This window comes from Pseudophryne corroboree, chromosome 10, assembly GCF_028390025.1.
Source record: "Pseudophryne corroboree isolate aPseCor3 chromosome 10, aPseCor3.hap2, whole genome shotgun sequence".
NCBI classification, from domain to species: Eukaryota; Metazoa; Chordata; class Amphibia; order Anura; family Myobatrachidae; genus Pseudophryne; species Pseudophryne corroboree.
The window spans coordinates 272,466,832-272,480,989 of NC_086453.1; positions in this window are offsets into that span (position 1 = coordinate 272,466,832).

Below are 14,158 nucleotides of genomic sequence, written 5' to 3' on the forward strand. Positions count from 1 at the left end.
AGCTGAGATGGTACCTCACACCATAGTTCCCATTATATGATACAGGTCCTGCCTATTCTGGACCCTCTCCTATCTCATGTATGATGCTCAGCATATGGCTAGGGAGGTGTGTGAGCTAATCATGAGGCATGTGATGGACAAATGAGAGGACTTCTCCGTCATGTCTAATGACAACGAGAGGGGCAACTATACCAGGTCCGCTGAGTACCTCCTTAACATGTCCCAACCATTTACTTATGATAGTGTATGTGAACTAGTGGCAGTTGGGAAGCTATTTGAGTTCATCTTTGATATTCACCACAATATTGATCTCTGTGAGAGTTTCCTGGTGAGGAAGTTATGCTTTACACAGGACATCTCCAAAAACCAGTATTGTAGCCCTGGGTACCTTGAGCCACAAGTGCCAGTGCTGCAATGCCCTCAACTGGAAGTATGAGGCCCTCTGCATGTGCTGCAGTGCTGGCAAGGTGCAGCTCCCACCCTTCAGACCACTGCCCAACCCCATGTGCAACCAGACACATCAACTAGTGGATGTATATACGTATTATTTGTCATGGTTTCTTTACCTTTATTTTAAACACATACAATGTAATTTACTCTTTTAAATAATAACAAAAAATATATATTTTAAAAAATTACTACATATAACAAAGAGCGCCCCACAAGAGTTTTTTTTCTCTTTTTAAGTTTTTGGATATGTAGAATGGTGGCAGCTCCATTCGTATCCAAATTCTCACCAGCAATGGGATTGAGGGCCCCGATTCAGACCTGATCATAGATGTGCGTAGGCAGGCGGATACCCACCATGTTTTGGGTCGCAGCGGCTGCGTGTGACATCATGCAGGTGCCGCAGCCCTCCCCAGCAGCATTAAAACACCGCTGGCACACCCCCTTCAGACCCTCTGCCCCAATCAGGCAGAGGCGATCGCATCAGTGAGATGCTTCTGCATCTCACTTTGTGCGCACGTGCAGTGCGGATGCTGCGGGTGCGCACACCACATAGGGCTTCAGGATGCGGGTGATCGTCTCTGAATTAGGTCCTTAATTCACACTAGTTCTATAATCATGGTGCACCATAACAACATGAGCATTTGTACATGCTGTAAGTATACAGGTTACATCCAAAAGAATACTTAACTTTCAGAAAATTTTTTTTTTTTTATATTTCTTTCAACATCTCCTCCAGGTCTCTAATGTATGTACACATTTCTTTATATTGTGCACTGAGGGCACTAGAAAATAACAGCTTCAATACCTCCTTTAGAAATCTTACATCTTGTTATAACACAGATTAAAACTGCTCACATTAGACAAGTTGTCTTTTAGCTCATCACAATATACTACTCCATCACAATGTCTCCAAATCAGATGCTGCCTCAATGTACTGTACCAAGTACAGGACTTAGAATACTTCACAGCCAGAGAGAGTGTGGGAGGACAGCTAACATGTTTTGTCACTCAGGACTTCATCAGAAGTGTGGCCTCCCGCTCTAATACCAATCTCCCGATTTATGTGATTATACTAATAGACATCTGTACGTACAGTAAGGTTTATCTATATGTCAGATATAGAAAAAAATGGGAGCGCTGAATGAGTCTAAAGAATGAATTTGTTTATTACTAAAAATAGTAAAAGCAGTGTTACATTAAACGGGTGGTCTTCTGTATGCCGGCGGTCGGGCTCCTGGCGCTCAGTATACCGGCGCCGGGAGCCCGACAGCCGGCATACCGACACTTATTTTCCCCCGTGGGGGTCCACGACCCCCATAGAGGGAGAATAAAATAGTGTGGTGCGTGTAGCGCGCCACCGTGCCCGTAGCGTGGCGAGCGCAGCGAGCCCGCAAGGGGCTCATTTGCGCTCGCCACGCTGTCGGTAAGCCGGCGGTCGGCCTCCCGGCGCCGGGATGCTGGTCGCCGGGAGCCCGACCGCCGGCCAGCCATAGTGAACCCCATTAAACACATGAATTATAATAAAAATACGAATGTACATACATAAGATGACCCATTAGTAGATGGATATAAAAAAAGATCACATAAATGTAGTTAAATATGACTGCAATAAACCACCTGAAGAAACATGAAATGAGTCTTAATAAACTTTGTTGAAAACACAATGATATTTGGTAGTTTTTCATCCGTGCGTCCACGGATGAACAGGTAATGGACGAGGGAGACCTAGTATGTTTACCCCACACACACCGAGTATAGATGAACCCATCCAAAATAATTTCAATTGGTTGCCTCCTAAGCCAAAAGGCTTTTTTAAATGTGGAAAAGATAAATGTATGACTTGCAAACATGTGGTAAAAAATAGAAGTACAATCATTTCTCATACCACCCAAGAGACTTTTGAAATATCAGACTTCTTAAACTGTCAATCACAATATGTAATATATGTGGTCCAATGCAAATGCGGGATACAGTACGTAGGAAGGACTATTAGAACTGTTAATACCCGCTTTCTAGAACACAGAAGAAATATTATTAAAGGTGTATTATCTCATAGTCTGTCTCAACACATATATAAATGCACACAGGGATCAATCGAAAATGTGACTGTTATGGCAATTGAGAAAATAAATTTCACAAAATGAGGAGGAGATCGATATAATCTCCTATGTAAACGAGAGGCTTTTTGGATTTTTAAATTAAATACTTTATGCCCTGAAGGTCTCAATGACACAGTAGAATTAAATAATGTTTAGCGGTTGAGTAAAACAAGCTTGAATTTTCATTGGTCCAGTTAGGAAGTCTGGGTGCTTAATAATATTTAGGTATATTTATTTTTCACAATCTTTCAACTTGTGCTGTGTGCCACTGACTCACTTAATTACCCTGACACACAGCACGGATTTTTGTCTTCATTTGCTTTCTTTTTTTGTTCTCTGTGAAGAGTGTTTTTTGAAGAAGTGTTATGTAGATACACTCAAAAAAAAATTTGAAAATGATTATCTACTCTAACTTGTGCTGTGTGCCACTGTCTCATCCGATTGCCTCCAGTTTATTTCGTTGGAGGTCTTGAGTGACACACTGGCACACGACATAAATGTCTTCTCCGTACCCCTACCTCCCTTTTGAGAAGTGTCTTTTTAAAGAAGTCAATTCAAGATATACTTATCACTTCATAATCAAAAGAATTTTCTAATATTAGCTTTTTATTATTATTATTAGATTGTATTATGTCTCTTTCTGTCTGATTAACGAATAGATATATAATTATGTTTCAAAATACAAAATTTATCCTTGCAATGTAGTAGTTTCCCTTATAAGTTATGTGAGTGATTATACATTGTTCGAATAAGCTCATGAGATATACCTTTAATTTGTCCTCAGACACTAATGGCAATTAATCTTATATATAAAAACATGCTTATATTTTTATTTCTAATAGCAATAAGATTACTGCTAGTAGCATCTCTTCAATATGTACAAAACGAATCATCCTTGAAAGATTATAAGGAATCTCTGATCCTTTCATAGCTTTATGTTCTGTCTTTTTTTCTTTATTTTTCTTTAATTGGAGCTCATTGAAAATGTTTACCATTATTTATAATAAAATAATTATATACTTTTTAATAAATAATATCTACATAATCTATTAAACCAATAAGAACATGTATATTGTGATATTTTACATATGTATATTATGTTTAATACTAAGTGTTCATTTACCTTTTTATATGTATTGTGATGACACACTATATTGGCTGAATACACTTCAGCAGAGACCCACGTTTAAGAATCAATTAATCAGCACAGCAGATGATGATCTTTTAATCAACATGATATTTATACCCTGCAAAGCTTTCACTTGCTCATTCATTTCCCTTCTGATGAAACGGCCAGTGCTACAGGCCGAGAAACGCGTTAAGGCACCCCAGTGAAGAATCCAGTCTGACTGCGATAATCCCCTGACAGCCTCCAGCCTTGTGGACCGATGAGAGCTCAGCCGCAATATACAGACATTTCTCCAGCAGCGTGACACCCTGTACTTTGGTTGCATCGAGCCGCCGCACACCCGGCTCAGTACAGCGTTCAGATCGAACAAGTTCTGTGCCATCGGATAATACACATAGGAGGAACTGGTTCTACATACCGTTTTCATTCAAAAGTAAGGCAGCAGCACAGCGCCGGTGTCCGTTATTTCACCTTTGGGACACCGTTCATTTGGCTCAACATAGCCGCTCCTAACATTTCATGCCGCTTGCACGAACCAAAAGAGAGGTGAGACTACATTTGTAACAGTGACACACCAGAGGTACCTCTTATAAGTCTCCCTCGTCCATTACCTGTTCATCCGTGGACGCACGGTTGAAAAACTACCAAATATCATTGTGTTTTCAACAAAGTTTATTAAGACTCATTTCATGTTTCTTCAGGTGGTTTATTGCAGTCATATTTAACTACATTTATGTGATCTTTTTTATATCCATCTACTAATGGGTCATCTTATGTATGTACATTCGTATTTTTATTATAATTCATGTGTTTAATGTAACACTGTTTTTACTATTTTTAGTAATAAACAAATTCATTCTTTAGACTCATTCAGCGCTCCCATTTTTTTCTATATCTCACATTGATTTATTGTTGGTGCTGCCCGCCCACAACCGGTGAGCAGCCATCTGAGTCTATCAAGTGTATGTGTATTTTGGAGCGCCATTTTTGTGTATATACTTCTGTTTTTTATCTATATGTCATTTGTGTAAAGTATATGTTGTAATTAGAGATGAGCGGGTTCGGCTCTCAGAGAACCGAACCGTACCGAACTTCACGCTCTGAACCCCGTTCCGAGTCAGGCTTGGGTTTTCCCGCCTGACTCGGAAACCCGAACGAGGCAAAACGTCATCATCCCGCTATCGGATTCTCGCGGAATTTGGATTCCATATAAGGAGCGGCGCGTTGCAGCCATTTTCACTCCAGTCTCGGAGAGTGTAGTGAGAGGACGTGTCTCCGTCCTCAGTGTCTTGGTGGGGGTGGGAAAGTGGGGTGGCGAGTCTTGTGCTGTGTTGTGTTGTTCAGTCCAGTCCAGTGTAGTGAGTATATTGTGCTGCATCAATCCAGCCAGTCACAGTGTTGGTGTCCTCTGCTGCTATATGTCGCCAGTGCTGCTGGCTGCTGTATAAGTCCCTTGCATTTTTGCTGTGTTGTCTTGCATCAGACCAGGGGTAGTGTCTTGTGCAGCATCAGTCCAGTGACCAGTCACAGTGGTGGTATCCTGTGCTACCATATATCCAGTGTAGCTGTATAAATCCCTTTCAGTGGTGCTGTGTTGTCCTGCATTAGACCAGGGGAAGTGTCTTGTGCAGCATCAGTCCAGTGACCAGTCACAGTGGTGGTGTCTTCTGCTGCCATAAATCCAGTGTAGCTGTATAAGTCCCTTTCAGTGGGGCTGTGTTGTCCTGTATTAGACCAGGGGAAGTGTCTTGTGCAGCATCAGTCCAGTGACCAGTCACAGTGGTGGTGTCCCCCGCTGCCATATATCCAGTGTTACTGCCGTATCATTCCCGTGATACTGGCGTATAATTCCAGTGATATTGCCATATAATTCCTGTGACACTGGCATATAATTCCTGTGACATTGCCGTATAATTCTCGGAATACTGTCATATAATTCCTATGATATTGCCGTATAATTCCTGTGATATTGGCGTATAATTCTCGGAATACTGGCGTATAATTCCTGTGACATTGCCGTATAATTCTCGGAATACTGGCGTATAATTCCTGTGATTTTGTCGTATAATTCCTGTGATATTGACGTATAATTCCAGTTATCCTGTGTATAACTCCATATAAATCCTTAAAATTCTGTATAAATCCAGTCCAGTGTTGCTGCCATATAAATTCAGTGGTGCTGTCCTGTGCTGTATATTATTTACTCCAAATATAGGGGTTATTAATATTTAATCCAAATAATTTTTACAGGGTTTGCCCTGTGAGGTGTAGGGGTACGCTCTCTTGTGCCGCATATTGTGTTACATAAATTCAGGAAAATAATGGAGAACAAACATTTGGAGGATAAAATAGGGAAAGATCAAGAACCACTTCCTCCTAGTGCTGAAGCTGCTGCCACTAGCCATGACAAAGACGATGAAATGCCATCAACGTCGTCTGCCAAGGCCGATGCCCATTGTGATAGTAGAGGGCATGTAAAATCCAAAAAGCTAAAGTTCAGTAAAAAGACACAAAAAAGAAATTTAAATGGTCTGAGGAGAAATGTAACTTGCCAATATGCCATTTACGACACGGAGTGGCAAGGAACTGCTGAGGCCCTGGGCTATGTTCATGACTAGTGGTTCAGCTTTACATGATGATGGAAGCCCTCATAACTGAGGCCTTGACACTTATGTTGGTGTTAGACATGCGTCCGGTATCCGCCATTAGTGCAGTGGGATTTAGACAATTGATGGAAGTATTGTGTCCCCAGTAACAAATCCCATTTAGAGTCCACTTCACTAGGCAGGCGATACCGAGATTTTTCCATTTAATTCCAGTGATTTGGACGTATAATTATTAATTACAGTGATTTTGCCAATTAATTACAGTGATTTGGACATATAATTACAGTGATTTTGTCTATTAATTCCAGTGATTTGGACATATAATTATTAATTCCAGTGATTTTGCCAATTCATTCCAGTGATTTGTACGTATAATTACAATGATTTTGCCTATTATTTCCAGTGATTTGGACGTATAATTATTAATTCAAGTGATTTTGTCAATTAATTCCAGTGATTTGGACGTATAATTATAGTGTTTTTGCCTATTAATTCCAGTGATTTGGACATATATTTCCAGTTGGAATTGTTTGTGACGCTTGGCTTAGTCATACAGCTTCCTCATTGTACCTCTTGACAACTTTGCATGAGGTGCTGTTTGGGGACTTTTTTTTTTTATATCTGCCCTCTTGTCTGCCACTGCAGTGCCATACCTAGATGGGCCAGTTGTTTGTTTCGCATGGCTTAGTCATACAGCTACCTCATTGCACCTCTTCTACATCTATGCATGAGGTGCTGTTTGGGGTCTAGTTTTTGAAAATTGCCATTCTGTCTGACACTGCCGTATGAGTCCAGGGGTACTGCTGTATTAGTCCTGGGGTACTGCCATATAAGTCCACCAATTGCATAATTTTTAAAAATGACCGAGGCGTGCTGGAGATGCTGTCAGTGGACCGAACAACTGCGGCCCACTCTCGACATTCAGCCACTGTGTGACACTACTAGATGAGCCAGGTGGTTGTGTCGCTTAACTTAGTCATACAGCAGCCTCGGCGCACCTCTTTTTCTTTGCATCATGTGCTGTTTGGGGACTAGTTTTTGAATAGTGCCATCTTGTCTGCAACTGCAGTGCCACTCCTAGATGGGCCAGGTGTTTTTGCCGCACCCTTTTATCGCTTAGCTTGGTCATACAGCCACCTCGGTGCAACTTTTAGGCCTAAAAGCAATATTGTGAGGTGTTCAGAATTGACTGGAAATGAGTGGAAATTAATGTTATTGAGGTTAATAATACCGTAGGAGCAAAATGACCCCCAAATTCTGTGATTTTAGCTGTTTTTATCAAAAATCATCCAGATCCAAAACCAAAACACGAAAGGGTGGTTTTGGCAAAACCAAGCTAAAACCAAAACACGAAAGTGGAATTAGAACCAAAACCAAAACACAAAAAGTGCCAGCCGCACATCTCTAGTTGTAATATGACAAAAAACAGTTCTTACCCATGACTATTACAGTTGCAATCAGCCTACATGCTCCCAAAATGATTGGTGGTCAGAGGTGCCAGGGTGCATCATTGACTTAATAACATCAGCTCTGTATTGGGTGCTCCTCCATTGTGAGTATAGTATGTCCTTTATTCACTAATACATAATCAAGACCGCAACTCTAACAGTAAAGATTGTTATAAAATCCTTGTATAGAGAAAGAAATAAACTACTTTAGTGAAAGAATACTTTTTGTGCAATGTCAGAAGTCTATCTTCTTACAGAAGGACCTAAATTGTTTAAATATTTATTATGACTTAATTATAATGCAGAGTGAGTTTTTTGTGTGCTAATTAATTAATTTTGTGATATGAATAAAAATGTTACCAACTGAATTCTCACTTATTACTTAATTGAACCCAATTTAAATATGTATTAATAATTAAGAAAAAACTAAAATGATATAATTACTCCAATATGAATGGCCAGATTTATTGAATTCCAACATTGGAAGCATCACACCAAGATAATTTAAACTTCATGGAGACCCCCAAGGTTAGAATAAAGGAACCATGTCATATGATTAATATCTACAGAAATGACATTCACATTTACATACAATTTATACAATTATAAATACAGTATATGAAAAACACCAAAGCAAATAAACTATATCAATGTTGTCTTTTCTAACCACAAGATTTAAAATATTATGTTTATAAACACAATACTATAGCTATTTCATTTGTGGGCAGATTTATCACCATCCGCATCTGAAGATGCTGAAATGCTGTGATAAAATTGGCCCAATCCATAATGCGATAATTGATTATATTGCACGGATGTATCTATTATCTCATGTAGGGACAGAGTTTGGAAGAAAGCTCTGTCCCTGTGTTTCCACTCCGCAGCCAAATCGGTTTTGTGTTGTGAATGCACAGCCACTAATATCATCCCTGAAACCACCACCACCGCAACCCCCCTACCCGTGCCGAGATCCCCCTTCCCACCGCCGCACATACTCACCATGCAGGGATTGGTGATCGGTGCTCCTGGAGGGCTGCCGTTCATCGGGGCTTCCTGTTTCTCTGACCTCCAGTGCAACTACCACTTTGCAGCATCACTTTACTGCACTAGTGGTCACAGGATCGGCAGGGAGCCCCGATGACCAGTAGCCCACACCGAAGCACCAATCACCGATCTCTGGGTAGGTGATTATAATATTTGTCTTGTTTTTTTCCTTTTTTTTCCATTGGACACACAGAGCTGATCACACTGCCACCTCCTCGCACAGCTTTCTCTCCGTTGTGGCAGAAAAAGCTGTACAGAATCAGAGGATCCACAGTGAGCCCTGTGATTACACCAGCCAAAGCTTGCGTAGATATCACAGGGCACACTGCGGTATTTTTTTTTAAAAAAAATTAAGCAAATTCAGCCAGATCGTGTTTCTCATTCTAAGTATGGGAAATGTGATCTGGTTACTAAAAAAGTGAATTCACATTATTCTAGTAAAAAAGTTAATAAATATGCCTGTTGGCGAGCTCAAGTTCTCCATCATCCCTAGTATGTTCATGATCTATTTCTTGACACCTAAATTTAAAGGACAATGGATCTTATTATGGCCCTCATTCCGAGTTGATCGCTCGCTAGCTGCTTTTAGCAGCAGTGCAAACGCTAGGCCGCCGCCCTCTGGGAGTATATCTTAGCTTAGCAGAAGTGCGACCGAAAGGATCGCAGAACGGTGTCTAAATTTTATCAAGCTGTTTCTGAGTAGCTGCAGACCTACTCCTACCTTGCGATCACTTCAGACTATTTAGTTCCTGTGTTGACGTCACAAACACGCCCTGCGTTCAGCCAGCCACTCCTCCGTTTCCCCAGGCACTCCTGCGTTTATATTCGACATGCCTGCGTTTTTTCACTCACTCCCCGAAAACGGTCAGTTACCACCCAGAAACACCCACTTCATGTCAATCACTCTGAAAAGCGTCGCTAGACCTTGTGTGAAACTACATAGTCTTGTGTGAAAGTACGTCGCGCGTGCGCACTACGCACCATATGTATGCGCAGAAATGCCACTTTTTTACCTAATCGCCACGCTGCGACTGAAAGCAGCTAGCGAACAACTCGGAAGGACCACCTATGTGTCTCACAGAAAAATCGGAAAAGACTTTAAAATATCATTATGTAACTGTCAACATATTAAAAATAATTAGTAGCTTAGTAGCCCTTTCAACACACCCATGAGGTAGCTGCCCAGTCTCGTTTTTGTTTTTGGGGTGTCTTCCAGTAACCCTCATCCCCAGCTTTTCTTTCTGTTCAGTATTATAATCACTTTTCGCTAGCAAGATGGCCTTAAAATGTTCCATCTGGTATCAATGGTGCTGTTCCAAGGCTTTTGGTTAAACAAAATTTTTTGTCTTCCCACTTTCATTTCTGTCAGTTACACTATTTCAGTTCATACTATCTGTCAGTTATTAGAGTTCATTACAAATTTCATCTAAATCCACCCAGTGGCAGGCTCAGAACAGGCACCCCAGGCCACACACACTACTCAGCCTCATTTTGACTTGTTTTAAGGACAGTACATCAAAGTTGGATCAGCCCTTAGTGTGTTTGTCCACTTTCATTTTGAGTGTGACTCCAAATCCAGACCTCCATGGGTTAATAAATTTGATTTCCATTGATAATTTTTGTGTGATTTTGTTGTCAGCACATTCAACTATGTAAAGAACAAAGTATTTAATAAGAATGTTTCATTCATTCAGATCGAGGATGTGTTATTTTAGTGTTCCCTTTATTTTTTTGAGCAGTGTGTATATATATATATATATATATATATATATATGGCCTGGGCCTGAAAGGGGTGGATTCTTTTAGTTTAAACTCCAGCAGTATTTAAAGTTGGATAATGAAGGGTATGTGTACCAAGTGTTGTCAAGATCCATCAAGCCATGTAAGAGCCTGTGAAGAACAAATATATGTATGCAGTATGCACACTACAGTGACTGTGTATAGTGTAGTCGATGGAGGCACATGTGTTAAGTGATTACTTATCTCAGCACAAAGGCAGTGATGTTGACCATTGAACAGAGAGTGTGTTTGGTTGTACTTGTCTTTTTCCATTGCGATACGTACACGGAAAATGTGGAAGTAGTATTTGTTAGGAAATTTCCTGATTCAAAAGCCCCCAACCATAATGCGGTATGTAACCTCATAGACAAGTTCCCACAAGGCAATGCAACTGCTTACACCTCCTGAGCATCACTACAGTTTCAGGGGACTACTTCAGAAATCACATCAACTCCCAGGGACTGTGGCCAGCCTTACCCAGATCTGACAACGCCTGTCTTTTACTTGTAGGGAGCATTGAAGGGAAAGGTGTATGAAGGTAATCCACATTTACTACAGGAGCTGCAGCCTGCAGTCATGCCCAATATCCAACAAATCATACCACCTACCCTGAAGAAAGTATTCGCTAACATGCAGAAGCATGTGCAGACATGTTTAGACATTGGTGGAGCCCATTTTCAACATCTGTAGGATCAGTGCAACATGGTAAGTGTTGTTTTCAGTACACACACACATATATATATATATATATATATATATATATATACACACTGTAACTAAAGTACTTTAATGCATATATATACCTATAGAAATGATAAGTGTGGTTTGCGTATAGTACATACAAGTAAATATTTGGAAATTCCATTTGATGCAGTAACTGTTGTGCAGCACACTCTGTTGGGGTCTAGAATAGGTAATGTAGTATGCGGTCTTCATGTCAAATGTTGACGTCATAATGTCGACATTATCGTCAGGTTCAGAATGTCAACATATAACATTTTGAAACTGACATAATGTTACCCTTGCCAGAATGCTGATATGATTTAGGGTTAGATAAGGGTTAGGGTTAGATAAGGGTTATTATTAGATAACGGTTAGAGTTAGATAAGGATTAGGGTTTGGCTGCAATTTTGGTTAGGGTTAGATAAATGTTGGGTTTAGATAAGGGTTAGGGTCAAATAAAGGTTAATGTTAGTTAAGTATTAGGGTTTGGCTGCAGTTACGGTTAAGGTTAGATAAGGGTTAGGGTTAGTTAAGGGTTGGGGATAGATAAGAGTTAGGGTTTGGCTGCAATTATGGTTAGGGCTAGACTAGGATTAGGGTTAGATAAGAGTTAGGGATAGATAAGTGTTAGGATTAGATTAGAGTTACCGTTAGATAAGGGTTAGGGTTGTATACTGTAAGAATTAGACAAGTGTTAGAGGTACATAAGTGTTATGGTTATATAATGGTTAGGGTTTGGCTGCAATTATGACTAGCATTAGATTGGGGTTAGGGCTAGATAAGTGTTAGGGCTAGATAAGGGTTAGAGCTAGATAAGAATTAGGGCTAGATACGGGCTAGGGTTAGATAAGTCTTAGGGGTAGATAACAGTTAGATAAGAGATAGGGTTAGATTAGGGTTAAAGTTTGGCTGCAATTATGGTTATGGTTAGATTAGGGTTACAGTTAGATAAGGGTTAGGGTTAGTTTAGGGTTAGACTGAAGTAAGTCTTAGGTTTAGGTTTAGGATTACATTGAATAACCCATATGTTAATGTCTGCCAATGTCGATATTATGTTAGTGTCAACATGTTAAATATTGACATTTTGGATGTTGACATTATATACTACAAATAATACAAAATGATAGGCCAGCCATTTAAGGACCCAATTACTGAAAATTTGGCAAATTAAGCATTCCACTCTTGTTCATTCCACTGGCCCATACAAATTGGAATGGGAGAGGGTGGAAGAGTCATAGTACTTTTAAGTGCAGGATTGACTATGGGAGGGGGAAGTCACAACACTCACATGTTTCTAATTAATTTATCATGATTATATATATATATATATATATATATATATATATATATATATTATAGTGGAATTCAAGCAAATTTGATTTTGAATGACATTCGTTGAAGAATCTTCTTGAGAATATCAGAGAAGTTTTTTGGATAATAGTGACCCCTAGTATGGAGAGAAGGTGCCACATGAATTGAATGCACTTCCTGCAAGCAGTAAATACTTTAAATTAGGCAGAGCATCTGCAGGTAAAAAGCCTATTTTTTGCCTGGCATACTCAGGTGGTTGAATAAGGGGAAATAAGAATATTTTTGCTTTGCTTGAAAAAACAATTTTCTCTTGCAAAAAAAGGGAAATTGAATAGCCTCATAAACATGTCTTCATGTAACATTACTGGTAATGTCACTGATCTACAACCATGCTACTGGAAGAAACTCCATGAATATGACTCATCTCAAACATATATTAGTACATTTCTGCAGCCTAGACTTCTGCTTCTATTACAGTTTTAGAGACAGTTTTTAAATGAGATCTTTTTTGCTAGTTGCCAGATGTTGTGCCTGAGAATTTGTAATGACTTGCACCTTTTGCTAGTAATAAATTAATGGTGTCCTTTTTTTTTTTTTTGTAACTACTGTAGGTGTTTTAATATGCTGAGATTCCCTTACCAGGATCCACTAGTGTTCTAAATCCAGCGTGGGCTCAGTTAAAGTCATATGAAAGTGAGTGGAGAACACTGATCCTCCAGTTACACCATAGTGGTTCCACTGTCAAAATGCTACATGCCGTTCATTGATATCAGAATCGCTAGAGGAGCAGCATTGCCAATGCCTATTAATATTCATGTTACAATCCTTGCTTTAGAACTCCAGTTTATAGCAAGTTCTGTAATGCTCACCTTAGACAAATCACCTGGATGGGTTCGGTATGTATTACTGGTGGACGGGATGCCAGCTGTCCATATCCCGACAACAGCATCTGGAGATGCTGGAGATGCTGCGATGTAATAGCAGTGGTGGTCCTTTAAATCATCCAGGGAGTCAGGGAGTGCAAGAGATGACAAATGCACTAAGACTTTACCAGGAGATACTGGAGCTCATTCTAGGCTGAGAGACAACAAAGCACTGACAGCTTGCCAATGCTGGGACTTAGAATTTATGCCTTGAGCTTACTGCTGACTGGATGAGCGGCTCACAAGATGCGGAAGTGAATCCAGATTGGCTCCAGGAAGATCAGCTGACTGGAGACTGTCACGGCGCTATCCATGGAGCTGAGCGTCGGGAGCCTTGGAGTGGTGCGGCAGTGGATAACATTAACAACTGTGGCCGCTTGACAAAGAGACGCTAACATGGAGACCCAAGCGCCACAGCTGGCAGTGCAGTACATCAGGGGAGTGCACATATGAAGGATCGCACCTAAGCTTGTGGGGGAGTTAAGACAGAGGGAAGCTCTGATAACCTCCGTTTTGTGACAGAAATGAAATTCCTGCACTACTCACTTCACAAACGGGTGTCTCCAGAATTTTAGAACATGCACAGGATTTTTCTATCGCACACTATAAAAATATCTTCAGAATTTCACTGCTTATTTAACATAAA